The sequence below is a fragment of the Anser brachyrhynchus genome, assembly GCF_964034855.1.
Source record: "Anser brachyrhynchus genome assembly, chromosome: 2".
In the NCBI taxonomy this organism is placed as follows: domain Eukaryota; kingdom Metazoa; phylum Chordata; class Aves; order Anseriformes; family Anatidae; genus Anser; species Anser brachyrhynchus.
The window spans coordinates 43,264,356-43,291,162 of NC_137695.1; the positions used below are offsets into that span (position 1 = coordinate 43,264,356).

Below are 26,807 nucleotides of genomic sequence, written 5' to 3' on the forward strand. Positions count from 1 at the left end.
CTGAGAGAGGCTTTGTTGGAGCACTCAGCAGTCCAGGGGTATCCAATGAAATTGTTCCTGTTGATCACCACGTTGCTCTGAAATTTAATAGAAATTCCTTGTTGTTATAACTAGCTGGCCTCCTGAATGCTCAGCATTAAATGGGAAAGCTTAAGTGCCACCATTCCACATGCACAGTTTGGTTCCTCACCCACTGCCTTTTATTAGTGTTCGTTGAGTTCTGCGTTTTTAATAGTGCCTTTCTTGCAGGGAGGGTATTGAGGTCTGTTAGCCTGCAGGAGAGGCTCCCTTTCCATTTTCCACTTTCCCCTTTCCCGTTCCTCACTAGCACACACAATAGAGGAACCTCTCCAAGACGTTCTTGCTGTCATGTAGCACCTCAGCTTTCAGAAGTGAACAGAGGTGGTGGGAGCCTGGAGTTGTTCCATATGTGATGGAGATGGGAGGAGGCAGAGCCAGGGCTCAGCAGCAGCGGCTGTGCTTTCCCCACTGAACGGGTACAACTTGTGATGCTGGAGCAAGGACTCTGTCCTACCCATTGTTTTAAACCCCAGCCTCACAAAATCACCCCCACTTCACTGCATGGGGAGGTGGTTTTTTGATTGATTCTTTTTTCTTTCTTTCTTTCTTTTCTTTCCTTTTCCTTCTTTAGCTTTTTACAGCTGCCCTAAAAAGAAGCTGACTGCAATGGCGACCTTCCTGATGAAGTCACCTCTTCATTAGGGAATGGGCTGAGGCCATCCATCATTTCATGGGAATAACTGAAATGGTGTCTGGCAGCAACAGCTCTGGCTCTCTGGAGCTGGACTGAAACTACAGCCCCAGGGAAAAATGTACTTTCATCCTTTCTGCCCAAGAGCTCCCCCAGCCCCCTATTTCCACATAGCTCCATCAGGCAGCTGATTCGCACAGTGCAGGGAGTGGATGTTTTATGTGTGGATCAACAGCAACTCTCCCAGGGCTCTTAAGCATTTAACTTTTTTTTTTTTCTTTGGGAAGAAAGAAAAAAGGCTCCAGATGTTTTGAATTTACTTTTCTGGAATTGGCACATTGCAAACAGCTTCTGTGCCTCCCTGGGAAACAGGTAACCACCCAGGCAGTCCTGCTCCTTGTCTGAAGGTCAGCCCTTGATAACTGGGTTACGGCGGGGAATTTAATAAAAGGAGCATTGCCCACCTCTTCCCCTTAGTGCGTCTGCCTTTCCCAAACAGAATTTTCTAGGGAGATTTCCAAGGCTTTTGATTTGGGCAGTCTTTGGGACCTGTGTTAAACTCAACTCCACTTTCTCTGCCAACTGTCTTAGGGATCCCTGGGGCAACTCCGTGCTCTGGAGCCATGTCCACAGAGCGCAGATGTTGTCCAGCGTGGCTGGAGTCGCTGCTCATGCATACTACGCTGTGTCGCAATGCACAGTAAATCCAAAGCATTGAGCCATGAACGTGTCATCCAGATGATTTGTGCAAAACAATAAATCCGGCATTTATTGTGCTGGGATTTACATGTGGACATGTCAACTATTTTAAAGAACATATAGGGTCTGATGTTCCTAAATTGAATTTACCAAGTACATACAATGGTTATGGACATAGATCTCTCTCCAGAAAAAATCCTGGAAAAAATTGCTGGAGTCCACACAGGAGGATAAGTTTATGAAGTGTGGGTAGAAAAAGTAGTGTTGGTGTCATACACTGGGTCTCTGATTTTTTGCTTTTCATTTTCTTTAGGTTTAACTTGTATTAGGTTTTTTTTTTTTTTTTTTTTTTTTTTTGCATCAACAACTTGAAAGATAGTTTTCTTTTAAGAATAAATACTTGCTCCAGTCCCAAATATTTTCTTCAAGTACGACTACCGCTTCACAGGGAGCATGTACATTTGGAGGTAGACTGTTTTTTTCTGTGAAAGAAGTGACTTGCTGTAGTACATTTTTATAGATTATCTTTAATTGTTTTCAGTTGCAGATAGCACATTTTCCACAGCATAACATATTTGATGATATTTGAGGAAACATTTGAGGTGTTTTCCTCAAAAATAATAGCTAATAAAAATGACAAAAGAAAAATCCCCTGCCATTAGAGTTTGTTATGTAGCCTTCACAAAGGAAAGCTGTGTTATAGTTTTCTCTGAATTCCTGTGAAATTAAAGCTATTTTATTGGACATGGCAATTACTCTAATTATAGCACTGGGGGTTTGGACGGAGGCTGGTCTGCAGGGCTCAGGCTCACACCCAGCACTGTCTATATGTGCTAACTCCAACTCCAGCTTAGGACACTCATGGCCAGAGTCAAACCCTGGATCTCTAAAATGACCTTCATGATGATAAATGCTCTTTTTGTACCTGGTGCTCTGCGATCTGTGCCCCTTTCTGTGCTTGGGGCTGGGCAGCCATCCTTTGCTTCTCGTGCAGCTTGCTGGGCTGGTGAGGCAGCAAGGGGAGCTGCTGCTACAGGAATGAGAGTCCCAGCACAGAATAGCAGCAGTGCTGCTGGCATTGCATTCAAAAGCCTCAGTCTTGCTGTGGTAGAGGCAGAAAGGAAACAAACTCTTCAATTTTTTGACTGGCTTTGACATTGCATGGACCCTGTCTGTGTCCATCTCTCATCCCTACCTGCTCAGGCGTGGAAATAGGAAGTGAGGGTGGCAGTACTGGTAAACCAGGAGTCCAAACAGTGCAAAACAGATAGCATAAAGTCATGAGGAATGTATATGACCAGTCTTCAAGATGAAATTTAAAGCTAACTTCACTTTTCCTTTCATTTTTTTGACTGTGGAAAAAAAAAAAAAAAAGACAGGTCTAAAAGCCATGTTTTTCCTTGGGCTCAAACCTAGAAAGGGGATGTCTTTTTGTTACTTTTTCCTGGTGATAAAGTATGCATGTTCACTCTGAGTGTATGCATTTCTGAGCCACGCATCAGAACCATCCTTCTGGAATAGAGAGCAGATGTGACTGCACAGCTGCTTGGTCACCTCGTGAATTCTCACCTGGCCCTGCCACGCCAAGCCTTTCTTTGGGGTGCAGGCAGGGCATAAAAGAGCACTTGTCCCTACAGCAAATTCAGACTGAGCAACGCCAGCAGCAGGAAATGAGGTTTGTAGTCAGGCAGAGGGACAGGATGGGCTTGAAATCTCTGGGATGCGTTACGTTGGTGTTCAGGAGTAGAGCAACAGCCATACTCTGACAGAAATGATGTACTCGTGAGCTTTCCCCATCTTATCTTTCCTTTGTATCTCACAAAAAGTTTCTTTTCCTATGTTACGGGCCTTTTGAAGGGTGTATTCCTGCTGTTAGTGCTGCTGGTTTCCTGAGGTAGCAGCAAGTGTGTTAGTGAGGGCTCTGCCTTCTGCTTCAGCCAGTCCAGTGTTCACGTGGCCGGACAGTAGCACTGAGCTGCGGCTGTGCTCAGGACATGGTGGCATGGGCACCAGGCTGCCAGGTTGTTGTCACAGCAAGATTATGAGCGTGCGCAACCGTGGCAAGTGGCATCAATTCTGCAGCTTCTGGCAAGGGATGTCAGGGACAGAAAATTGCACGAAAACTGTAGTATGATTGAAGTTGCCAGGAACATTTAAATTACAGAATTGCTGTACTCCCAGGCTGTAAAATTAAATGTTACTGCTCACTGGAGTAATTGAGTTGAAATGGTTTGCAAGAAGGCGCTCAAGTAATTGTCATTTGGAGGAAGTATTGTCGGCGTTCAAGTTTCCATATTCGCTTTCTGGATGGGGAAGCCAGCACGGCGCTTCTGCGCCATCCATCAGGAGCGAGACACGAGCCAGTCTGGGAGAGCCGAGCCCAGCCTCACCCAACGTGCCACAGTCGGTGAGGAGGGGGACGCAAGGATGAGCAATTTCACGGGCGGGAGCCCTGCGTGCAAACAAAGTTGAGCATTTTGCAACCTTGATGCAGATCAGTGGGGATGCAAATACAGGGGGTAACTCTGGCAACCCGAATATTGCTGTAGCCCAGCCACCCGTGGGGCAGGCATACAAGAGAGCGGAGCCAAGAAAGGATGCTGCATGCACGGTTAGCTGCAGTGGCATTGTTAGCACATCATTCCCTGAGCACCAGAACTAACAAAGCTCAGTTTTCTGCAGATTTATGTTGGGGAGTTGATTGATGGGGGTGTTTCAGGAGCTCACAAGATCTGAGTGAAACTTTTTTGTGACGGAGGCATTTATAAGCTACCTCTCCTACATGGAAACTCTGCTGTCGAGCAAAGTGTAAACACACACCACTTTTTTATTTTTATTTATTTATTTTTTCTTACAGCTGGGAGAACTTGTTTGGTCTCTCTTCTCCCTTTTCTTTACGCAGAAGACATGCAGAGCTTTTGTTGATCTTTGAAAACCTTAGCTTTCTGTCAGGTTTGGCAGTAAGATGCCATTATCTTCAGAAATTATAAACCAGATGCATGCAGCCAGCCAGCGTGTTTGCCTCATTTCCCTAAGGACTAGGCTGAAACAGCCATTATTTACTGCTAGGAGATGGGTATCGAGCCTACTTTTGTTTTTCTAGTCATCTTCCAGCCATGGCAGGGGACAAGAAGATGGCTGAGAGCGAGTGAGCGCGTGTGCGCACACTCATGCGTACGCTGATTTCAGTGAGGAATAGCTCCAGCCCCACGGCACTGTTCCCCCCTCCTCTCAACTCCAAGTAAAAGGAAATGCTCACACTGAGCTGAAGATTGTCTTCTGCTAGCAAAACTTCTGGGAAATTAGCTGTTGTGGTTCCTAAGCGCTTAGCCGAATAGGAGCAATTGCTCCATGCAGTTGAGAAATGAAGCAATAATTAGGTGAAAAAGGAACAACGTAGGGCATGGTTAATTGCTCAGCTAATCATGATGTAGTGCAGTGCGTGAACAGAGGGAGCCCTTGAAGGGCCGTGAGACTGAAAGCCAGGGAGAGAAGCAGCGCAGTCACCTTGGGGAAGATACCACGTTTCCACTGTATTACATTAGCTAAGCAGAAGCATTTTGAGAGCGGTATTTTTCTTCCTATTTCATATCTGCCCAAAGTGTTTATCTGTCTTTATCTCTGTGTATTGATTTCTCTGTGCTCCAAGCCCTAAGTAACAGCGGATCTGCCCTTCTAACTTGTGCTGAAGCATTGTATCAGGAGCTGTCTAAAATCAGGCTTGAGAATGAGGCATATTAGTTTAAACAGTTTTCTCCCATCACTGACAGCCTGATGAGATTGAAATGTTCTTGCTAGCCAAAGAAGAGCAAAAGGCACAAATTCTACCTCCAAATTGTTTGCAGAGATTTTTTTCTGGTATGTTTTATTCCTCTTAACTAGATGGCTCTGCTCTCTCGGGTAAGCGGCAGTCACTGATGAAGAAGAAAAGCTTTTTCTTTTTTGGTAAAGAAAAGTGCCTTGAAAGAGTACGGATTAGGTTCAAATGCTTGCTGCTTTATGCTGCTCCAGTGATGTAAAGCAGCTGCTAACCCACTTTAACCATTTGACTGAACTGGATTTACAGTGCTTTGCGCTGCTGTGATGATGCAAGGCAGCTGGAGAAGACCAGCGAATCCATTCCTTTAAATGAAATAAAATACTTTGATAATTAAAAGTACAATGCTACTTTTATCTCTGCTTGACATTTGTTTTTTTTCTTCAACTCCCTGTTTATAAAGACCAGATTGTGCCAATGATTGCCATAATCTGAAATTAAAGGGAATGTTTATGCAGAAGGGTGCTCCTCAAACTGAGGAAGGGCAACAGAATTCAACCCTGCAAGACACATGAAGAATAGCAGCCTGAAAGTGACAAACCTGTTTGAATTAGGATGAAAAACTCATTAACTCTTGCCACAGGCCAAGTACAGCCCTACTCACAGGTTTTCTGTTCACGCTGTCTCGTGGCCAGCTCCCTCTTGCTATCATTGCAGTTCATTTCTTCCAGAGCAACTCTATCAGTCAGCAGCGCTGCAACCAGGGGCCTAATCCTGCCAGATTAGCTCCATCTCCTCCTGTGCAGTTACAGAGCATCACAGTGGCTTTTGTCTGGAGCCTTCGTGCAGGATCCGTCCCTGCAGGACGGCAGGGCCTCGCTGGGCTGGAATTTGGCTTTCTAAGTCAGCACACACATATAACTGTTACACTCTTCTGTGGGAAAGTTCATCTCTTTTTCTGAGTCTTTTTTTTTTTTTTTCCTTGCAGCTTCTTGGCAGGACAAGTGTGCTGTGTTCTCTTTTTCCTTTTCCTGTTTCTTTTTTTTTCTTTTCTCTTTTTATTTTTCTTCTTTTTTTCTCTTCTATCTTTCTTTTCTCCTTTTTCTTTTTTCTTCGCAGTTGAGGAAGTAAATAAACGTCTGACCCTTTACTTAAGCAACCTGCTTAGCTACTGTAAAAAAAAAAAAAGCAGTAAAGAAGTTAGGGCAGACCAATGTAATATTTAATATAGTTATGGATGAGTGAAAAAAAAGCTTTTTTTTAAATTTTTCTGAAAAATAAAATCCGGTTTATGGGTGAGGAATAGCACTGGTGGGATGCCCAGCGAGCACATACCAGATAAGACAGGCCAAAGCAAGCTGTCTTTATACAGAAAATCCTGAAAAATGCTAAAAAGGGAAACAGTTGTGTCGTGTAGTTGCACCAAGGGTTTTGTTTGTTTTGTGTTCCGGCTTGCATATTTTCGCGTGATTTGCCCAAAACACGGGCTGCAACATGCCTCCATCAGCTGCCCTCTGCGCTGGCGTCGCCGTGCGAGAGGGGCGGCCAGCCCCTGCGACGTGCGCAGATTGATCCCTCCATTTAGAGAGCATAATGCCTTCTGAAGGAAAGAGCAGATCAAAGACTTTGATGATTGACAGCGATTTATGCCGCTTTTGTTTTTAATTCCTTGACTTCTGACACTCTAAGATGGGACTTTATAAAGGAAAGATGCCGTATCCTAGGGTTACGCCTCCTTTCATAACACAGAAAGCCGAAGGAGCTGTGGAGACTGATAGCCAGATTTCAGATATATTAGTTTTTATTTAAATCTGAGGTTCAGAGGTTTGTGGGCATGCTGTTTCTGTTATTAAATCATTATGCACCTACCTGGGGGGAAAAAACGCCAACAATCTTACCAGGAGTGCCTCTATAAACGTTTCTTACTCTCCATAGTGTAAGGCTGGTATATTAAAAATTCCTCGAATAGCTGACCTTGACAGGTGTTTTATTTGAGCAAACAAAACAATAAATAGTAATATAATCCCTGTGGAGCTGGCATTAGGCTTTGTGGGAAATGCATAATTTCCTTTACTAAATGTAGGAAGCGGCGCAAATTTAATTTCTTCATTTTTGCCTTTAATCCCAAACCATTCTCAATGCTCTTTGCTCCCAGGGGCCGAGGTCTGCAGCCTGTTGCACGGAGGGTTTTCCCATGGGCTGGTGGATGCAGGAACTTGACATTTTTCTCTTCTCCATCAGTGCAGAAGCTCTTGGTGGCATCTGTGGGCTGGGGCATGGCGTGGAGGTGAGCAGCCCGAGAGCCCTTTTGCCTTGGCAGTGGGTGTTGTGCCGTGGTGCCCACGGGCAAACTGGAACCAATCTCTTTTCTGAATGGTGCCAGAGATGCTGCAGGGCTGAGGCCGTGGGCAGCTCTGCTGTCAGTCCCTAATGTACAGTATACGATGATTGTTGTGCTTTTGGCTCTTTGCTTCTGGAAGGCCTCATAACTTAGGGGCTGGCTTGTTTGTTTGTTAGTTTTAATGTAGACCATATGTAGGCTGCACTTTTAGTGGCTGTATTTGACGTGATCTGGAAGGATGATGTCAACTTAAAAGACACACTTTGCTGAAAGCTTTTAGCCATTCCTCCATGTGGCAGAAGCCATGGCTTTGTCTTGGGGTCTCCAAAGAGGGGGGTGGTAGATTTCCAAAATCACTGCCATAGCAGGTGAGACGGGCTGCCGGGACACAGTGTCGCAATGCACGTACGGCCTTGGAAATTCCTAACCCAGCCTTCAATTTTAATAGCAAACAAACAGTCCTAAAGAAATTTTGAAGTACAAATTAGTTTGGGATTTATTTTGGGCTCGGTTAGTTTTGTAGGTACTACATGAAGCAGCGATGACTCCCTTTTCAGTTTCCTTTATAGATGAGTAAACTCCACTGTTATATTAGTAAAAGCTGCTGTTGCTCTTGCACTGAAATGACAGAACTAATCCTAAAGTGATGTGGTCTCCAGGTTAGATGGACCAGCAGCCTCACCCAGGATGGCAAATGCTGCCTTTTTATGCTTGACTATAAAGCCTGAGGTCCTATCCATTAAGAAATGATGGCTGAACGGTGGAAGCCATTAGGAAGCCCCATCACTATATTTTATTATTGTCATAAAGTTCATGAATTAAGATCCACATTTTTAAGCGTCATTTACTGTTAACTCCCCTATTAACTATTTATGTATCTTCGGAAAGTGAGGAGTCTTGTAGCGCTGTTCTCATGAGGTTTGAGCTACACTTAAATTCTAACTTGTGAATTCTGTCATGCTTCCTAGGAACAGAAATTTTTCCTAGCTTTGAACGTGTTTGCATGATCAGATTTCAACTAAGTTTAGTCCTCTTTGTGTTGACAAACTAAAGAATTTGATTAAAACCATGTGAAAATAGGAGTCCAGTAGCCCAAATATAGCTGGAAGTCTGACACTGTTAAAAAATGAAAAGACTAATGTTTCTTTTTAATGGAGTGGGCAGGAACATAGAAGACAGGAAAAAAATGTAGAGGGCTAAGTTTTCAAAAGTATTTCAAAAGAACATTTGGTACATGCTTTCCTCACGTTGGTTAAAAATGCTCCTTGCTTTCAGTTAGTCTTTAGGAGCTTATGAGATTAGTGATGTTCACTGTTTCATTGTTTCTATAGCCTTTATCCTGTGATTTACAAACAAATATTGTGCTTTAGCTTGTATAGAATTTGTCCCATTCAGCCTAATTTGGTGCTAAACCTGCTCAGCCCAGTTAATATTTACTCTGTGTTTGGTTTTCATTGTCAGTTCAACCTTGGGTAATTGACAAACAGCTTCAGTGAAGTTGGACCAAAGCTTAGCTGCTTTGTTTCAGAAATGTAAGAAGTCTTTCATTTCCAGATTTAGTTATGCATACAGTATTTAGAGAGAAAGATTATGAAAGGTATTCTTTGCTGCTTAGTTTTGGTCATCTTGGTGGTAGAGGTTTTCAAATAGCTCGTGTAAGTTATCCCAGCAACATGGTCAGTGGAGTAAGACATAAGTGATTTCTGTACTTGAAACAACTGGCAGTGAAATCTGCGTAAGTATTCACATTTTCAATTCTTTCCAAACTCTGCTGGTTCTTTTGCTTTAAATTTAAAGGTTCTGCTCACTGTCTGGTTTACAAGTGGCATGGAATTTCAACAAGGGGGAATGCACTTGGGAGAGTGTAACGTCTGACACAGGCACAGACTGGGAAACGAGTGGCTGGAGAGCAGCTCAGCAGAAAGGGATCTGGGGGTGCTGGTCAACAGCAGGCTCAACGTGAACCCGCAGGGTGCCCTGGCAGCCAGGAGGGCAAACTGCGTTTTGGGGTGCATGAAACGCAGCACAAGCAGCTGATCAGGAGAGGTGATTCTCCCACTGTATTCAGCATTGCTGTGGCCTCACCTTGTATATTGTATGCAGTTCTGGGCTCCACAATATAAAAAGGATGTCAGCGTGCTTGAATACATGCTGAGGAGGGCAACAAAGCTAGTAAAAGGGGTGGCAGGCATGTCCTGTGAGGAGAGGCTGAGGGCACTTGGGTTGTCCAGTTTGGAGAAGAGGAGGCGAAGAGGTGACCTCGTGGCTCTCCGCAGCTTCCTGAGGAGAGGAAGCAGAGAGTGGGACGCTGGTGTCTGCTCCCTGGTCGCCAAGGATAGGCCATGAGGCCTGTCTCAAAGCTGCACCAGGGAAGGTTCAGACTGGACTTGAGGAAAAATTACTTTACCATGAGGGTGGTCAAATGCTTTAACAGGCTACCTAGGGAGGTGGTTGATGCCTCATGCCTGTCAGTGTTCAAGAGGCGGCTGGATAATGCCCTTACTAACACATTTATTACTGGTTGGCCCTGAAGTTGTCAGGCAGTTGGACTTGGTGATGTTTGTAGGTCTTTTTCAACTCAACCGTTCTAATTTTAGAAATACGTGTTCTGGTGTTGCATGTACTTTTCATGTCTGCACATCACATGTTGCTCATGAAAATGAACTGGTTTTTTTTTGCCCCACTATGGGCCTTGCACCTGTCTCTTTAACATCATCTGGCAAGAAAAGGCCAGATGCACAAAACCACATGGGATTGCAGGAAATACTACTGAAACCTGCACAAGGATGAGGCCTGAAGAGATGGTACCACTTTTCAGCTGCTGCAAGTGGCTTCTAGGATCAACCTGGAACTTACTGAGTGAAAGCAAACATAACCCAAACTCTCAGCCAGAAATTCTTGAGCTCACTTCAGATAGCAAAGTTAAATTTAGGCCATCCCTTAAAAATGACTTCTTTCACCCATTTCTGTCTCAAAAAGCTTACTCATAGTCAGTGCAAAGAAAAAGCTTTCAAAATCAGGCACAGTTCTTAGGCAGGGTTCTGCAGTCCGCTCAGTCTTCTTTGCCTGTTTACATGAACTTTTGCACCTGGTGCAGGTGCTAAAGCCAAGCAGGTTTGGATTAAGAGAATTGTGATCTGTCACGACAGTAGCTTAAGTTAAAATGGCTCCTATATGTCTCTTGCATATATTGGACCACAGCTGTATGTGATGAGGAGCCTAATCCTAGCTCTCCTTTCTTTCTGCCGCTGTGTCCCAGTGCAAGCACAGGAGGTGAATGGGCTGTCATCTCCTGCGTGGCCAGGTGTGCCTGCCCTCCTACACCAATATTCAGTTTAGCCAGATATCCCAAAATACCATGAAGAACTATGCATATCTCTGTTGTGAGCCTTAAATTTTAGGAAACACTTTTCTTTCCAGTGTGCTGTCTGGACGCCTGGAAATATTCAGATTTTCTTTTTTTCTTTTTGGAAGCCACAGTCCCCATTAACGGCCAAAGCATAATTAATGAATAAAGTGAATAATTCAAACTGTTCTTAAAAGTCAGTTTGAAAAATAGAAACTATTTTATGCTTGAAGGCCCTGTGTTTAAAATCAAAGAAGTCTCATCTTACCGTTTTCTTGAAGAGCCAGGCTGAGCTATACAAAGTCATGTGCATGCTGCACATCAGAACCTCCATCACATGCACACGCAGACGTCTGTGCACATACCTATGTGTTTGTGTGCCCGTCAGCCATTAGCAATTAGCTTTAAGTGCAGCCATGTACCTTCAGCTCCAAATGCCCTGTATTATTCAACTGCAGTTATACAAGGATATTTATAGTGTAATGATTTGTGGTGCAAAACCGAGAATTATAACTGGTATTTTTAAATGAATCCTAAGAAAATCTCTGCAAGCTAAATCTTTTCTCCAGAAGGGTCCCTTTTTTCTTTTTTTCTTCTTCTTTTTTTCTGTAAAAATACTGAACCATTCTCTAAAATGAATACGATTACCATACGTGAAGATGTACATGATCACACAGCAGAAGTGTGTACTTATGTGTACTGCTTACACATAAGCCTGGCTGTGTTATTTTCCAAGAGAACAAAAGCCTGGCTTAAATAAATACAGACTGTTTTTAAGATTGTACTAGAAAACTATCATCCTGTTTTGAAGTGTTCACAAAATACAAGATAGCAAAAGTTCAAGCACTTTAAATTATAGGAGGAGGAAAGCCCTGAAATGATATGATAGAAGGAGTAAGATAGTTTCAAGAAGGAAACCCAAAACACTTAAAGGAAGAAATGCTGTTGAAAATGTTTCTTTTTTTCTGGGGACTTTTTTTTTCTAAATAGATGGCAAAATCTTCTAACAACATTACATGCTAAAAAACTTGGAGGGCTCCCTTCTTCTTCTTCTTGTCTCCATGCAAGTGATGGTGATTTCCAAACCTCAGCCAACTAGCCGGCTGAAACTGGTGCAGCCCTTTCCGTACTGGGCTGTTTTATCTAGGAAAAAGTTGGAATTTGCAGCTGCTATGTTGCTTGCAGTGCTTGACAGGAAGGTGGACGCCTCCTTCTGCCTTGCTGCGGTTGACCATACACCAGTGGTAGATGCTCCCAGGCCTGTGTCTGGCCAGGAGGTGGCTGAGGAACAGCGGGGTTTGTGTGCCCGTGTTGGTCAGCCAGCAGCTCTTCCTGATCTTCTCACTGTGAACGAGTTGGGCATTATCAACTGAAAATATGAAGTCAGAAACAGGGTCACGTGTCAAAAGATTTGGGTTTCAAGAGCAATCATTCTGTTTTGTCAAGATCCATAGGGCTTCAGCAGAACTCACTGAAAGCTATGCTTTTGGTTTGCAGTTAAAACCGCCTCAGTTTGTGCGCTATCAAAGCATCTTTTGCTTTAACCACATGCCTTGTTTTTGTCATACTCCAGACTTCCCTCATAATGTTGCTTTCTTGCAGTTTATTTGATGTAGTTGGGAACACCCACCCAGAACCCCACCCCTTTTTCCATAATTAATTCTGTAACCTTGAATATCAGTATCTCCCACTGAATCTTTCAAATTCGTTTCTGAAAGCCATAATCATCTTCACCAGTTTGGCACTGCACTCTTCATGCATTGATTTTAGAAATCCTCCTAAAAACTTTCAGAGCAGGAAAAAGGAACAATTTCCCCCCCTTGGGGAGACAATCTACTCATTGCTTCAGGGAATAGTTTGGAATAAACAGATACAGTTGGCACATAGACTTCACAAGCTAAATAATAGTCCCAGGACTGTTTCTTTCAGGTTTGTCCAGCATCAAGCTTACGATGAATCTTGTGAAACCTCTAGAGGAGTCAGTATTCCCATAGTACTTACTCATACTTAATTTTTGGTCAGTTACTGGATTTTTTTCCTCTGTTTTTCAAATACCAAAGGAAGCATAGTAGGTGGCCCAGTGGAAATTTACTTCAAAACAAATCCTTCAGATGGAGAAACCAGGCTGAGACACTCAGTTGCAGATAAAACTTGGGCTTCGTTGCCCTGGGCTCGGTGAGACCTGTAGGTACCACAGGCACAGTTGTGACCCTCCTGGCAGGAGGAGACAGATCATGCTGCTGCCAGATCAAAGAGAAGGGTCGTTTTTATGTGCTCTTTGCAATCGCTGAGCATGCAAAGTAGCTGCCTCCTAGCTGAGCAAGGTTGGGGACTGGAAATCCTGATGCAGGTGGAGAAAGAGGCAGTTTTGCTGAAGATTGGAAAGTTGCTGTCTTCTGACCGCCAGGACCAGCTCCCACACCTGCCGGAGAATGTGTAGGAAGCATCTAAGGGGCATCCACAGTTTTGCTGGGACCTCAGGCTGTTTGCCGTGGTGACGCTTTGCAGATGCAAAATCCAGCCCCTCACTGAGCAGGGCAGGAGCACGTTTGCAGCACACGGAGTGGCAAAATACAGCCAGAATCATCTCAGCTTAGCATCTGCTAAACTGCTGAGTCCTGTGCTTTAGTCCCAGAAAAATGATACCCAAGGAAGCAAAGGCTACTTGGGTATGATTCGGTGGGTGTTCTGGAAGAAAGCGTGGCTATTCTTTTTGCCTCTGAAGGTGTTTTGTTTGTTATTGATGGAGAAAATTAAATCATATTCTGCCAAAGTATCAGCCATTGCTAAGATTTTTGTGTTGGGGGAGGGTTTGTACAGTACGCTCGTGCATTTTTCTTTTCTGCTCAGAATATTAGCATTGTTGTGGCTTTTTGTTTCTCCCTTTCAATGGAGGAGGTTGACGGAGAGGTTAGATACCAGTTCTGCCTCAGTGATTCATTAAAGCGGAGCTGGAGGAACGGAAGTTGCCCTGTTCAAAGGTGTGGGGAGTGTTTTATTGTTCTGAGCGGTGCTGTGAATGCCAACGATTTTGCAGCTGTGAAAAGGGCTCTTAATGAGTTTCAGCATTTTAATGTACTTCAAGTTCCCAATTGTACAAATTTAAGAAGCTTAGCAATTCAGTATCTCCTGAATAATAGCATTTATTTTATACACTAAATACACTCGGGGAAGTCTCAACAATATTGCAGGAAGTCTTGGTAATATTGCAGCTCCTTCCCAATGTAATAGCTTTAGAGGACCTAATTGACTTGAACAGTGGAATTGGTCCTTTAAAAAAACATGCACACACAATTTTTGATTAATGAGCCCCATAATAAATCATTAATCTTTTTTGGCTCACAAAAATGATCTGAATAGTTTTCAAAGTAGAAGAAGTTGTGTTATGTTTTCCTGAACTGTCTCAGTGATACAGTGCTTGCATTTCAAATCTATCATCTTAAATTTACAGAAAAAATAACCTAACTTCATATACTTTTTAGAAAAACAAGTCCAAACTCTGAACTACTTTGTTTCTAAGATGCATGTGAAGAAACATCTAGATAGGAGTACTTCCTCTTATAATACTAAAAGCACTGTAAAATGACCATGTAGTAAGTGTCCTTCTTCCTGAAGGATCCCAAAGTGCTTTTACACATTTTCTATAGTCAATGTGGGTCATTCACCCATCATTTGAATGAAACTAGTCTTTACTGGCTGTGCTAACAACACTTTTTATAGGAAGGAAATCACAAATAACTCTTGCATTTGAAACTCCAGGGAGATTTTTAGGTAGGCAGATTGTAATTGCCCAACCTGGAGTTGGGCCAGAAGACTGTGATTAATATACCCAGGCTGCGCTTTAATTGTCCCAAAGTAGTCAGGGCTTTAGTTTCAAGTGTGCTTCGTCTCTGAATAGTATTTCTTTTTTCTTAATGGTAATTTTAGAACTTATAGAATGGGTGGCAGGATTAGCAGAACTGAAAGGTAGTGAAAATTTTTACTACCAGGGAGCTCAACAATGCTGGGACAGTGCAAAATGATTTTGTACATATATCTGAAGTGACAGAAGCTGGTTGTAGATTTTGTTTTTTCTTCCTTTTTCACTGCATGACCTTCTGATTGTGTCGGATCACTCAAAATATTTTCCCCACACTTTACTGTTTTGAACTCTTTAATATTATTATTTTAGATCTTAAAATAAATAGCAGAGTAAATGCAAATGGCTCTCTACCCTTTAACTTTTCTCTTTCTTTGGGAATTACTTGATCTTTGGAAACAGTGCAATACAGCAAAAAGAAACAAAAAACAACTGTTAAAGGCAGTGTAGCAGGTTGATTGATCCATAAAAATAAGGTCACATAACTGGAAACTATTCCTTAAAAGCAAACGATATACAGGGGCTGTTGATGCTTTTCTCAGCAAGCCAGCATCATCCCCTCCCTCCATGGTGGGGTAAGGCTGGGAAGCCCCTGAATGTCAGATGCGATACTGGGGCTGCTGCATGTGCATCTGTCTGCGACAGTCACTGAGCTGCAGATCCACAACTGAGTCAACATCAGACCGAGACGTTACTCAGTGGGATCTAGTGGATATTTATTTTTCTCTTCAGGGAGCCTAGGAGTTCACAAGGGATTTTGTGGAGATATGACCAACTTGCATACTTGGAACACAAAGGTTTTGTTTTGTTTTGATTTTTTTTTTTTTGTTGGCAAGTGACCTGCAGAAGGCATGTAACATTAGCTAGGTCTGTCAAGCAAACTCGAGCTGAACAGAAATTTCTCAGGATAGCAACCTAGGTTTAAAGTGTTTACATGGCTTGTGAAAAATGTGCGCACATCCACAAATATGTGTGCTTTACCACCAGGAGTTGCTACAGTCATGATGAGAACTTGACAAGCAAACTCTGGAATGTTATAGGCATCCATTTAAAGGTGTTGTAAACAGATCTTTTTGGTCCTGCCCCCTTTAGAAACAACTGTATTTAAAATACAGTTTCAAAAAATGGTTGAAGTTGTTTCCTGAGTATTCAGTGAATTTCTGTTTGTCATCAACTGCTGGTATTAGTATCAGCAAGGATAAGCACTGGAAGGAGAAATCCCTCTCTGATAAAAAACACTCTTAATTTACACGAGAAAGGGTCTCTCTCTCATTCTAGTTCATTGCCATGTAGGTGCAGTATTAAATAGATGGTAGTTTAAAATGTTCAACTGTAAGTCTTCAGCTTTGCTTTTCACTAAAATTGGTTTGAAAACAGGTTGTGAATACAGCACCTGGGAAAGGTAATCCAGAACCATAAAGTGTACAGAAGCTCAAGTTCCTTTCTCTAACTCTGTCTCTTTTATTATGAAAATATTCTAAAGACAGAGCAAAACAACTCATGTCATTTAAGGACCAGTGCAAGAGCCGGGTCTAGCTTTCAGCATCCTAGGAATAGGCGGACCCTAGAACAGCACCATTCCCTCTATGCCCTGCAGCAGATTCCCCTTTTCCTTTAGTTGCCAGCTATCCACTCTACCCAGAAAGATTCGTAGACTTCTTTGTAATTCCTTTCTGGTCTGGGATTCAAGAAATGCCTACGTATCTTGTCTCACAGTTTTATTACTGCAATAACTTGTTAGAGCTGCTTATGATTTATAAGTGAGAAAGAAAATAATAACAACCTTCATTTGTTGGATTGATGTAGCCATCATTTTTTATATGAATGGTTTATACAAATACACAAATATATATAAAATATGATTACATACAGATATATTTAATCCCACACAAACATACTACCAGCAAAGCACATTAAGTGGCTATGTATGGGGATTCCTCCTTTGTATACACAGTCACTCGCACATATGTACGCATAATTGAAAATGTGCCTCCTTTTTTGGAAGTCTGGTGTAGGCTTGTATGTCTTTACACATAGACATCTGTTTACCCAGATTTTCAAAATTGAAAGCATGCTTTTAAACTGGAACGCACTTTTACATGCATAATATAATTTGTTGTTGCATATGTAATATAGAGCTGTACTTATGTACTTAAACACATCACTCCTGTGTACATACACACACACACGGGCACGCACGTACACATATATGTATTAGCCACAGCTGATGTACCATATAGACATAAGAAGAACAGATAAGCACAAGCCACAAAGAGCTCAGTATTGGAACACTAGGGCATTTTCTCATAGATGGTTTTGCACAACACAGCAAATTGATGACACGCAGCCAGTTGTGTCCTAGGCAGGGTGGCTAATTCAAGGTTTCTTGAAACAGAAGGAAAAACAGAGTTGAAGGGCTTGGGACGTTTACTTTTCCCTTTCCCCATTCCCACAAGGACCGGTCACAAGTACAAGACCAAGGATTGTGCTCTGTCTTGAATTTCAACTCGTAGTATCTTTCAGTCTCAACTATACTGGTCTCTTATATCATCTTGTATCATTCCCGTACAGTTTGTCACCTAGTCTTTTGGTTACAAAGGAACTAAAGTGCATGAGCTTTAGCAGGAAGGCACCTTTTGTGCAGCAATGCATCTGAGCTTGTCCCTGCTGCCTGGTGAACTGCTCTGTCTTGCAGGCCTCCTGTCCAGGCAGCTCAGTTTTGCCGCATTTCACCGGCTGCAGGCAATTGCATTACTTCGTTTCAGATGCCAGACATCTTTGCTTGTCAGCTTTCCTGATGTTCTTCACTTCTGCCACAAGAACATAAGTGCCCTTTCACATCAGTTTCCTGAGCATAAGGGAATTATTTTTTTTCTTTTTGTGGTGGGACCATGTTACAGCTCCTCATGGCTCTACAAAATTTTGTTTATATCTGTCTTGATCCTTACTAGCCAGATAGAACTGGCCATGCTGTCCACCTTGCTATACCTTTTCTAATTTTTTCCTTCTGCAGAAAATTATTGACTTTGTCTTTTGTATGTTGATGGGCACCTTGAAACATTGCTTGGCTTGGAAAACTTGAGTCAGTATTCAGAGCTCAGAAAACCATACTCTTCTGGCTGATAGGAGAGGTGGAAGGAACTGATGACAGGTTTGTAGGAAAACTCACTTGAAAAACTCACACTGCCCCTGGTTTCAGGAAGGGAGTGAATTCACAGACTCAGGTTAGCTGCCTTGCACCTCGTGCACAGATTATATTCCTTGCAGATGACAAAGCACAGTAATATTCCCTCTCCTCTCTTCTTCCATCAACTGGCAAGAGAAGAATCATGTTTCCCTTACTGTCTCTCTATCCTTGTCTTTCTCCCAATACTGTAGAGTTGTAGGAGCGCTGCTACTCTCCCCTAGCAGCTTGCAAACCTCTAGCTGATGCATTGTGTCTTTCAGATCCTAATTTTCTGTCTACACAAAGCATGAGGTATTCCTAAATGATGCTTTCTTCCTCAGTGGCGCTGGGTTTTGTGTGTCAGGGAAGGGAAACCTTGATATTTTAGTCACCTCCATCTCCCAAGAGGTCGATGAGGAACGACAGCTGCCTGGTGGCTGTTTTGCTGTCCATCTGGAGACTGATGCAGTGTCTCCCACTCTCCTGCTCGTCTGGTGGCCACTCCGGGTGATGTCCCACCTGATGTCAGTGCCGTGCCTTTCTCCTTCATTAGTTGCAGCCTCTGCTGCGCCCAGGGAGCTGGACGCAGCCCCAGGTTAGCTGAGGCCTGAGCAGGGAAGGAGGTGGTCCCACACATCCTGGCCCTCCTTGCAGGCCACCTGCTGTCTAGGTTCTGCTTTTCCACACCGTGGGGGCAGTGGACGTCGGTGGTGCTGGCACCGTCCCACCACTAGAGAGACCACGGCCTGGAGAGCGTGGGACCTTGTCTGCTTGATTTGGCAGAAATGCAGGGCTTTAGCCCCACTGTTAACCCCTTTTCCTTCCTTTTCTGCTGCTGGTTCCTATTCTCAACCTCATTTACCAGGGCAGTCTGATCCCATGGAGCAGGGCTTGCTCTGATGGGAGCTGAGGAGAGCACAGACATCTCAGCTGCTTCTCTGCAAGGTGGTTCAGCAGCGACAATTTAACACTGCCTTTTTGTTCTATTTTAATATTTTCTTCATTTTTTAATAAAACAAAGTTTCACTTTCTTCGCTCGCTAATAGTATTTCCTCATTGTCAGTTGTGAGGGTGGAAAATGAACGTTTCGAGGCCTTTTTTTGCTCACCCTCCTCCGGGACTTGCTGACTCAGTGCCAGGAATTCCACACGCAGGGAAAATGCGACACTGCTGGGTCTGTTGTGCTTCTGAGCCTTGTCACATTTGAAGCATGACATGGATTTGCCTTTTATATCCAATTCACTTATGAAAAGTGTAAGTATTTTTGCAGTATGTGTTTTGTGAGTTGAGCCCAATCTTAAAAGGGAACGGTATTTTTGTCTGTGTTAAATACAGATTTCTCAAAATAAAACTGTCAAGGCTGTGCTTTATGGTGGATTTTGTTTTTCTTAAGCAATGTCTATGTAGATCTTTTCCTTAGTTCCTGTAGTAGTTAAAAGAGTCCAGACTCCCTGAAAATTGATGTATCCTCAAGGACTAGTAGGTTTCCATTTCTGGCGTGTGCATCAAGATGAATAACTGTTCTGTAGCAGTCTGTATGGACTCAGGCTAAGTAGACCTCAACCTTTATCCCAACAGGAATTCCCAGACAAGAAAATTCTGACTTCATTTATGGTTTATAGGAAGTAACGTAAAACATGACAAAAGAAAGCGTTCGGTTTTCTTCACAAGCAATCACATGGGATCTGTGTGCTGCTTGAATTCGCCTTTGGGTCAATAGGTCAAATATTAAAAAGCATTATACTGTCCCAAAAAGTCCTCTTAAAGCTTCTAATGCTTTCCCAGTGCTGATAATTTACTACCATTAATAGTAGCTAGTCTTTTTTCTAGTGCAAGTGTAGACAGTTAAATGCTAAGCCTTTGAATTTTTACATGAAGAAATCTGAGTTTCCTGAGTTAGTCCCAGCCTAGAGAAGCTTCTGAAGAGAAACACGTAAATTCCCATTGATGTACAAATAGATGCAATACGAACAATAATTTAACCTTGTGTGGGACTGCAACCAGGCATGAAAAACATCAGAAGAGGAGGGACGTCTGCTTTTTTTTTTTTTTTTTTTTTAAATCTTTATTAATCTTTCTGAATATAGTTTTGGAAATATTTTTCAAGCACAGATCCTGATACTGCCACGTAAGATCAATGTACATTTAGATTTCAATTAGGAAAGGATCAAACCGTGACAGAACAAATACTTGTGTCCTTAGGGAGAACAGCTGCTAGAAACTGTGGACAGAGAGTCCTAAAGCCACCCTGGCCAAGTACTAGTTACACGTGCATGAAAACATCTGTAATTTGTGCCTCTGCTGCTTCATTATGACATCCTATGGCCACTGGAAGATCAGACAGCAAAGCCCTGCCTTTCTCCACACTCCAGTGATAAAAAAAGTCTCTCTGCTCCCGTTTTTGAGCTTGATGAGCAGTAGGTAACATCAGCTTCAACACACCACAATCTCCTCAAACTGCACAGGCAGGAATTATCCATAGGTTTATCTGACTACTTTAAATCTTCAGTTTGAGGAGCCCAGAGTTGTCCTCTGTAGTGTCAGATGTCTGCACTGAGGAAGTGGTACTACTGTGTCTTGAGAGAGATTAGGGAGAAAAACATTTATTTCCACTACCATTTGTAATCCTTTTGATCCAGTGTTAGTGTCATAAGAACAAAGACATTCTGCTTGAAACTGTGTGCTAAGAAAATAGCTCAGCCCCGCCAGCTCTAGAAGTTACCAGACCATGGCTTGAGAGTTGCCACAGTGACAAATATATACTGAAAGAGTGAGGTCTTCTAGAAATTCTGTAATAATTTCAGTTATTCGCTAAAGACTCCCCATTGCTTTTTATATAAATCCTGCTTTTCAGGATCTGCTATCATAATTTTACAGACTTCAGCTTATGCAAAGGAGGACTGTAGAGTTCATGAAAGAGATTTATGATGTCTGATTTCTGTGTTTATTTCAGTGTTCGGAAATGTTATGATTTTAAGTCGATCAAAAATCATTGCAATTTTTCTTTTTAAATATAACTATGATTGGACTTTTTTGCACTGAATATTTCTATATAAAAATGCATTTCGACTAATTAGCATCACTGGCATTGCAGATCTTTCTTAAGGAAGAGAAGTGAGTAGAGCTACCAAGCAGTTACTATTTGTGTGGATAGTATCATTCATAATACCAAATCATTGCAATTATCCATGGTAGTGGATGTGTTTTGTACATACATCTAAGATCTTTTTAAAAGAACTTTAAGTTAATCTCAAGTTTAATTTTACTGATTTAGTGCATATGGCATTTTAGCTAAGACTAGATTTCCTTCCTTGTTTGTTGATAATGGAAGGTTTATACTGTTGCCTGATTGTGTGCTATGTCCTCTGAAAACCAAACAATCTCTCTTGTGACCTCGTCTTTCTCTGTTTGTGTAAGTATACACACACACACATACAAATGCACCCTTGCTCTTGGAGAGTATTATGTAAAACACAATTCTGAACAGTAGGAGTTAAATTGCAAGATTCATCGTCTGTGCAGGGGCAAAGGACTTGACTCCTGTCTAACTATCGGTAAGAGAATCCTGGAAAATATACATCAATCAGAGTGTCATTTACCCAGCATAGTATAAGGCAAATAAACATACTTAATGCGATATTGTCAAAGTTTGCAATAGGACACCATGTCTTAAGTTCACTAGGACCAAGTCAGTGACAAATCAAAATAAATAGGTAAGGTGTTAAACATAGATTGCAGCTCATCAGGCAAATGAGCCTTTTTCTGCCAGAGGTCATCAGTGAGTTTCTAATTTTAGGGTTCATGGCTAGGAGATTATGTAGCATTTTCCAAATTTGTTACAGACAGGCTTCAGGTAATATGAGATAATTAATTGAATCTTACTTAACAGCAATATAAATAGCAAAGTCGTCATTAAAACGGTATGAAAGACAATGGGGAGGCAACTGAGCACCTTCAGAGCATGAGTGACACAATGGTTTTAGCAGAGGCTGAGCTGCCTTTTTGGCCACAGTGCACTGTGTGAGTTGGAAAGTGCGGAAATTTGTTTCTAGGAAAACTAAAAGGTAGGGAGCTATAAAAATCTCACCTCATAATGGCAGAAGTGTGAGAAATGGGTTTTTATATCAGCCTGTGATAGTTCTGGTTAGGATCATATTTTGTGCAAATAAAAGAAGGTACTATGTATCTTATGCAGTGCTCTGAAGGCAGAGACCGTAGTGACTAGAGTCTGTATTTGCGACCCAAGATGAAGGGCAAATCAAATCACCATTGGCAGATAAAATGCATGATGGAAAGTTCTGCAGCAGCTCTATGGTGGACAGACCAATAACAATTCGGTTCCAGCAATATTTAGCTTTAGCAAATGCTGTGCTGTCCATGAGCAAACTTAATTAAGAGAAAGCTGAGGCCAGCTTACACAGCACCGTGCAGCACTCTGATAGTTTGCACAGTGAGAAGAAATCCTGAGCATATATAAACTGTGAACTTCTTTTAAAGTTCATGTTTTTAATTAAAACTGTACTTCTAAGTAATACTTCGCTGTGGAGCTGATACAGGTATTTGTGACAAACAATTTCCTCCAATACTTGTGTTATTTTTCTCTTCATAGGTCATGGTTTTTAGAAATTTGCTTGTTTGTAATTTTTTTGACAAAATTTGGTAGAACAAATGTTAACCTCTGCCTTGTTTGAGAAGTAACTACACAAAGCTTTTCAGTGATGGTACAGCAAGCCTGGGTGCCTGAGTCACGTCTCTCTTTTCTGATTAAATGATCCCATATAATGGGCCTTGTGGAAGAAATTCTTTTCTTTGGGTCATTGTAAAGCTCAGATGTGCTCAAATTTACTTATGCAAATAAGAACGAAATGCTTCCGAAAATCGTTGTGAAATTGCTTTCTTCTGAATAGCACTTAAAAATGCTTCATGTGCACAACCAATGTCTTTTCAGAAAGCATCCTTGTCATTGCTGACAGGATGTTGACCTGACCTGTTGACAATCAAGCTTATGCAGAAAATGCATGCTGCAGTTTTAGTTTTAGATATACTTATAATGCTTCATGGATTGGGCTTAATTATTGCTGTACAATAGTTGCATAATTATGCTAAGGCCTAATATCCTGCAGTGCTGTGGAAAAGCCAAGTGACTAATAAATTTTGAACCATTGTAGTGTAAGAGTTGGTTAGGGTTGGGTACAGAAGAAGGCTAATTTATGAAATGTAGTCAGCACTCTATCTAAAAAGGCACAGTGACTACCATGAAGTAGATGTAGCAGGGTTGAAGAGAAATTTAATATCTCAGGATGTTAAATCTTGACATACTGAAGCCTTGGAAGGGCCATCAGACAATAGCCATGTTCTTTTGAAGGTCCCTAAGACAAAAGAAACCTCTGAATACCCCAGTGTCTTCTGCTCTGCAGTACTTTTCCTGTGAAATGTTGGTGTTCAGACATGGTCTCGGTTGAAGCTGGTGCTTCACGCAGGGCCTGCTGCCTAGAGCATTGGAAAGACTCATGGCAAGACGGCTGGCATCGCTTTTACCAGTTTCCTTCTCTGTATCTATTGGATTATCAGCACTTAGGGCACTAATAAAATCCATGTAAATTTTAGGCTCTTTGAACAGTCTTGTAAGCCTTTTGGTGTGCTGCTCAACAAGAAAGTGAAACTAGCCAGAGATCAATAGTTAACTGGCCATTGATTTAGCTGTCTGCACTGTTAAAAATGTGCCCACACAAAGGGAAGTAAATAAGCCAGTAAAAAGTCAAAGGGAACCCTGGCAGCTGCACTTGATTCATTCTGTTCACCTCGTGTTACTGCGATAATGGCTCAAAAGATATTGTTAGCAGTTTGGAAAGACTCTATGGCCTGGACCATTGCTGTATGTTCTTTTGTTAGCTTGTTTGCTTCTTCTTTTTATAAAAGAAATTATAATATGACAATCCTTGAAAACAGAGCTACTATCACTTAATTTAAATCAGCGTACCTTCATTGATTCAGAGGCACTATATGGATGTACACTGGAAGGATCCCAGTCCCCGTGCCTCCCTCCCAAGCTCACTGGGCTTCCTGCCATTGCTTTCTGGTGCTGGGAGGTGGTGGAATTAGGGTGACTTTCTTTTAACTCTCACACCACTAGCCCATATTCATCCTATCTAACTGTGATACTAAGTTAGGAGCCTTCTGTCATGCTTGGATAGGTCAGTGAAGAGAGAACTTCTCCAAGTGTTGCTTTTGCAGATTTTAGGTGTTAGATCTGTAGTTAGACACTTGAATTATAAATTCAGTAGTAAATTCTCTGTTTGAAAGCCAGGCATCTTTCACATATATGCAAAAGTATGCCACAAAAACTCTAAGGAATAAATGGGAGAAAAATGAAAAACTGGAAAAAATATTATCTTTAAATTCATTTTTTTTGGTGAATAAATCCAGGCGAATGCATATCAAATCAACTTTCAAGAGAATGTCTATTTCAGATGTTCTGGAAAGTTCTCATGAGCTGCAGTACTAAAAAAAGTAAATGTTAAATAATAAAACAATATGAAGAGAGATTGAATGTAAATCTATTGAGAGAGAATGTTTCATTTAAGCCCAGTGGCTTGCACAGAATCCAGTCTAGAAATAATGTAATAAATTGAAGATGAGACTGATGCTACAATACAACTAGTTTTCAAAGTACTGAGCAAACACTGGAAAATTTTTGGAATGGCATATAAATGTTTCCATATAAATGATCTGGTTTCATATAAATGGTTCCACATAAATGACTTTTTTCCATAAAGAGTGTAACTATTTTTATGTTAAGGGGAGACAAGTTCAACCCAGATCTTTAAAGGAGAAAAGTGACATATATCACCTGAAGATCTGGGCACTGGCCATTATGCAGAGATGAACTAGCGTGGGGGAAATACTAATTGGGTGTGATTTGAAACTGTGTCTAAAATGTTCAGAAAGACATGACCATGCTTCTAAAATGAGCTGTAATATTGATCTGCATCAATATTAATATGATGAAGTCTCAATTTATTAAAGACCAGAAAAAGTATATGATCTGTTAATATAAATATTGAGTGCCTCTTTAAAGAGAGGCCTTCAGAATCTCTCACAGATCCACATACAAAGTTATATTCATATGTGTTCCCAGAATAATTTTGGAAGATAGGAAAGGAACGGTTTGAACTAATAATCTGTGCTTAACTTCTAGAGCAAGCTGCTCCAAGGAGAAATAACTTAGGTTGAATAAAAAGAATTGGTATATGGGATTCCTGAATAACCCAAACAGACTTAGTTTCCAGTCCTACTGAGATTACAGAAGGTTTCAATTCCTTTGGGGGGAAAATAACATAGCCAAAACCTGCCAGCCCCTCCCTATGTGTCTTTAAAGAATGCATTACTAATGTCCTACGTAAAGAAGGCTCAGCCTCTTCTTGCACCAGCAGAAACTGTTCTTTCATCTTTTCATGCAGTGCTTCCAAAGATTATCTCAAGATGGGAGCGAAAATCCCATTTGAGCATTGTCCTTTCTTTCAGGAGTGGCTAGGAGGGTCCAGCAAAGCAAACGGCAACTTTGAGTTGCAGCACGCCCTCCACTGGGTTTTATACATTTCAAATGATGTTCATGTAGCGTGTTTCAAAGCCTCTGCATTATAAACTTCTTCTGCCTCCTTGGCACAGACCTTGGGAGCTGAGTGACTGACTCAGTTCTTGCTAAAAGGCAGTGACAAAGTTTCTGGCTGTTTCCCCAGTACAACTGCTCCTGACTGCTGAATTCCAGAGCCTTACAGCAAGACGCCTGCTGCTGAATGCTGGAAATGCTCTGATGCTGGGACTGAGTCAAAACCTTGGTTTTAACCTTCTGTTGGTTTGCAGTATTCACACTTTTAAGCCTTTCTAGCTGTGTTTTTGGCCAGTTTTGGAGTGTCCGTCGTTCACACCCCCAGCCAGAATGGCTTAATGACATGGGCTTGCAGTTAGCGTCCCTGAAGCTAACGTGACAGAGCAGCTGCAGTATTTGGGCTATGAAGATGGGGAAACAGGCTGGGGTGGGAGCAAAGGGATCTGCAAAAAGCCCTGCGGCTGTCTGGAGAGGAGCTTTAATTGGGTTCATTTCCTTTTTTTCTTCCTTGGCAACCCATTTTGTGGCACTCTGTATGCATGCAGACTGGCACATGCCAGGACCCAGAAAGATCTCAGTCTGCAGTGTGAGTCTAAGTCTGGATTTCAGAGTGATGGGGCCGCTGGGATGAATTCACCCCCATTTCTGTGGGGCTGCAGTGCAAGTGCAAGCTGTGCTTTGGAGGTGTCTCCCTCCCTGGGCTGTCAAACAGAAGATCTAGGGAAAAATGAAACTCAGTGAGGACAGCCAGGAGCAGGCTTTTCACTGTACCTTGAGACTGCACTTGCACGTTTGCATGCCTTGAGAACGATGCTCTTGTAGCTGGCACATGCAGCAGTCTCCAGAGCCCCCTTCCCCCCCCCCCCCCCCCCCAAAAAAAAAAAAAAGCAGCAGCTTGGCTTGGCTTTGCACCCATTTATTAGTGGTGTTTAGTGCATGGGGTCTGGGAAAAGGAGAGGAGCTGTGCTGCTGCCTCCTCCAAGCCCCCTTCTCACCTGGGGGTTATTGTGCGCTTTGGCAGGACATGACGGGATTGACTGGTGTGCCATTCCCCTCTGGTGTCCCCATTGTGGTAGGACAGGGACTATAAAGCCCGTGTGGCACAGGGGGCTCTGCAGCACTTTGCTGATTGCCTTGCTGCGGTGAATGTGGGATGTCCAAACCTGCTGGACGTGTGTGTGGGTGGTGTGTGGCTTTCTGCTGCTCGACCCCTTCTACTCCTATCCGAAATATTGGAGGCGTAAGAGGAAAATGTAGTTCTGAAGGGATGGTGATCTTCACATGAATGACTTTCAGCTCTCCCTCTTGAAAGTAGGGC

The 26,807-nt window shown here is 42.3% G+C and overlaps 1 protein-coding gene and 1 long non-coding RNA gene across 25 annotated transcripts in view; one reads left to right on the forward strand and one right to left on the reverse strand.

The window, feature by feature from the left end:
• RBMS3 (RNA binding motif single stranded interacting protein 3) overlaps positions 1-26,807 on the forward strand; it is a gene marked incomplete at its 3' end in the record, with an annotated part of 702,635 nt that overhangs the window by 518,348 nt on the left and 157,480 nt on the right. The gene's annotated exons all lie outside the window — the stretch shown is intronic.
• Positions 1-26,807, reverse strand: part of LOC308189708 — a 48,896-nt gene that overhangs the window by 17,580 nt on the left and 4,509 nt on the right. The window contains exon 1 of the long non-coding RNA XR_013946526.1: positions 1-26,807. This exon is cut by the window's right edge and continues 4,509 nt beyond it. This is a non-coding gene — a long non-coding RNA (uncharacterized lncRNA).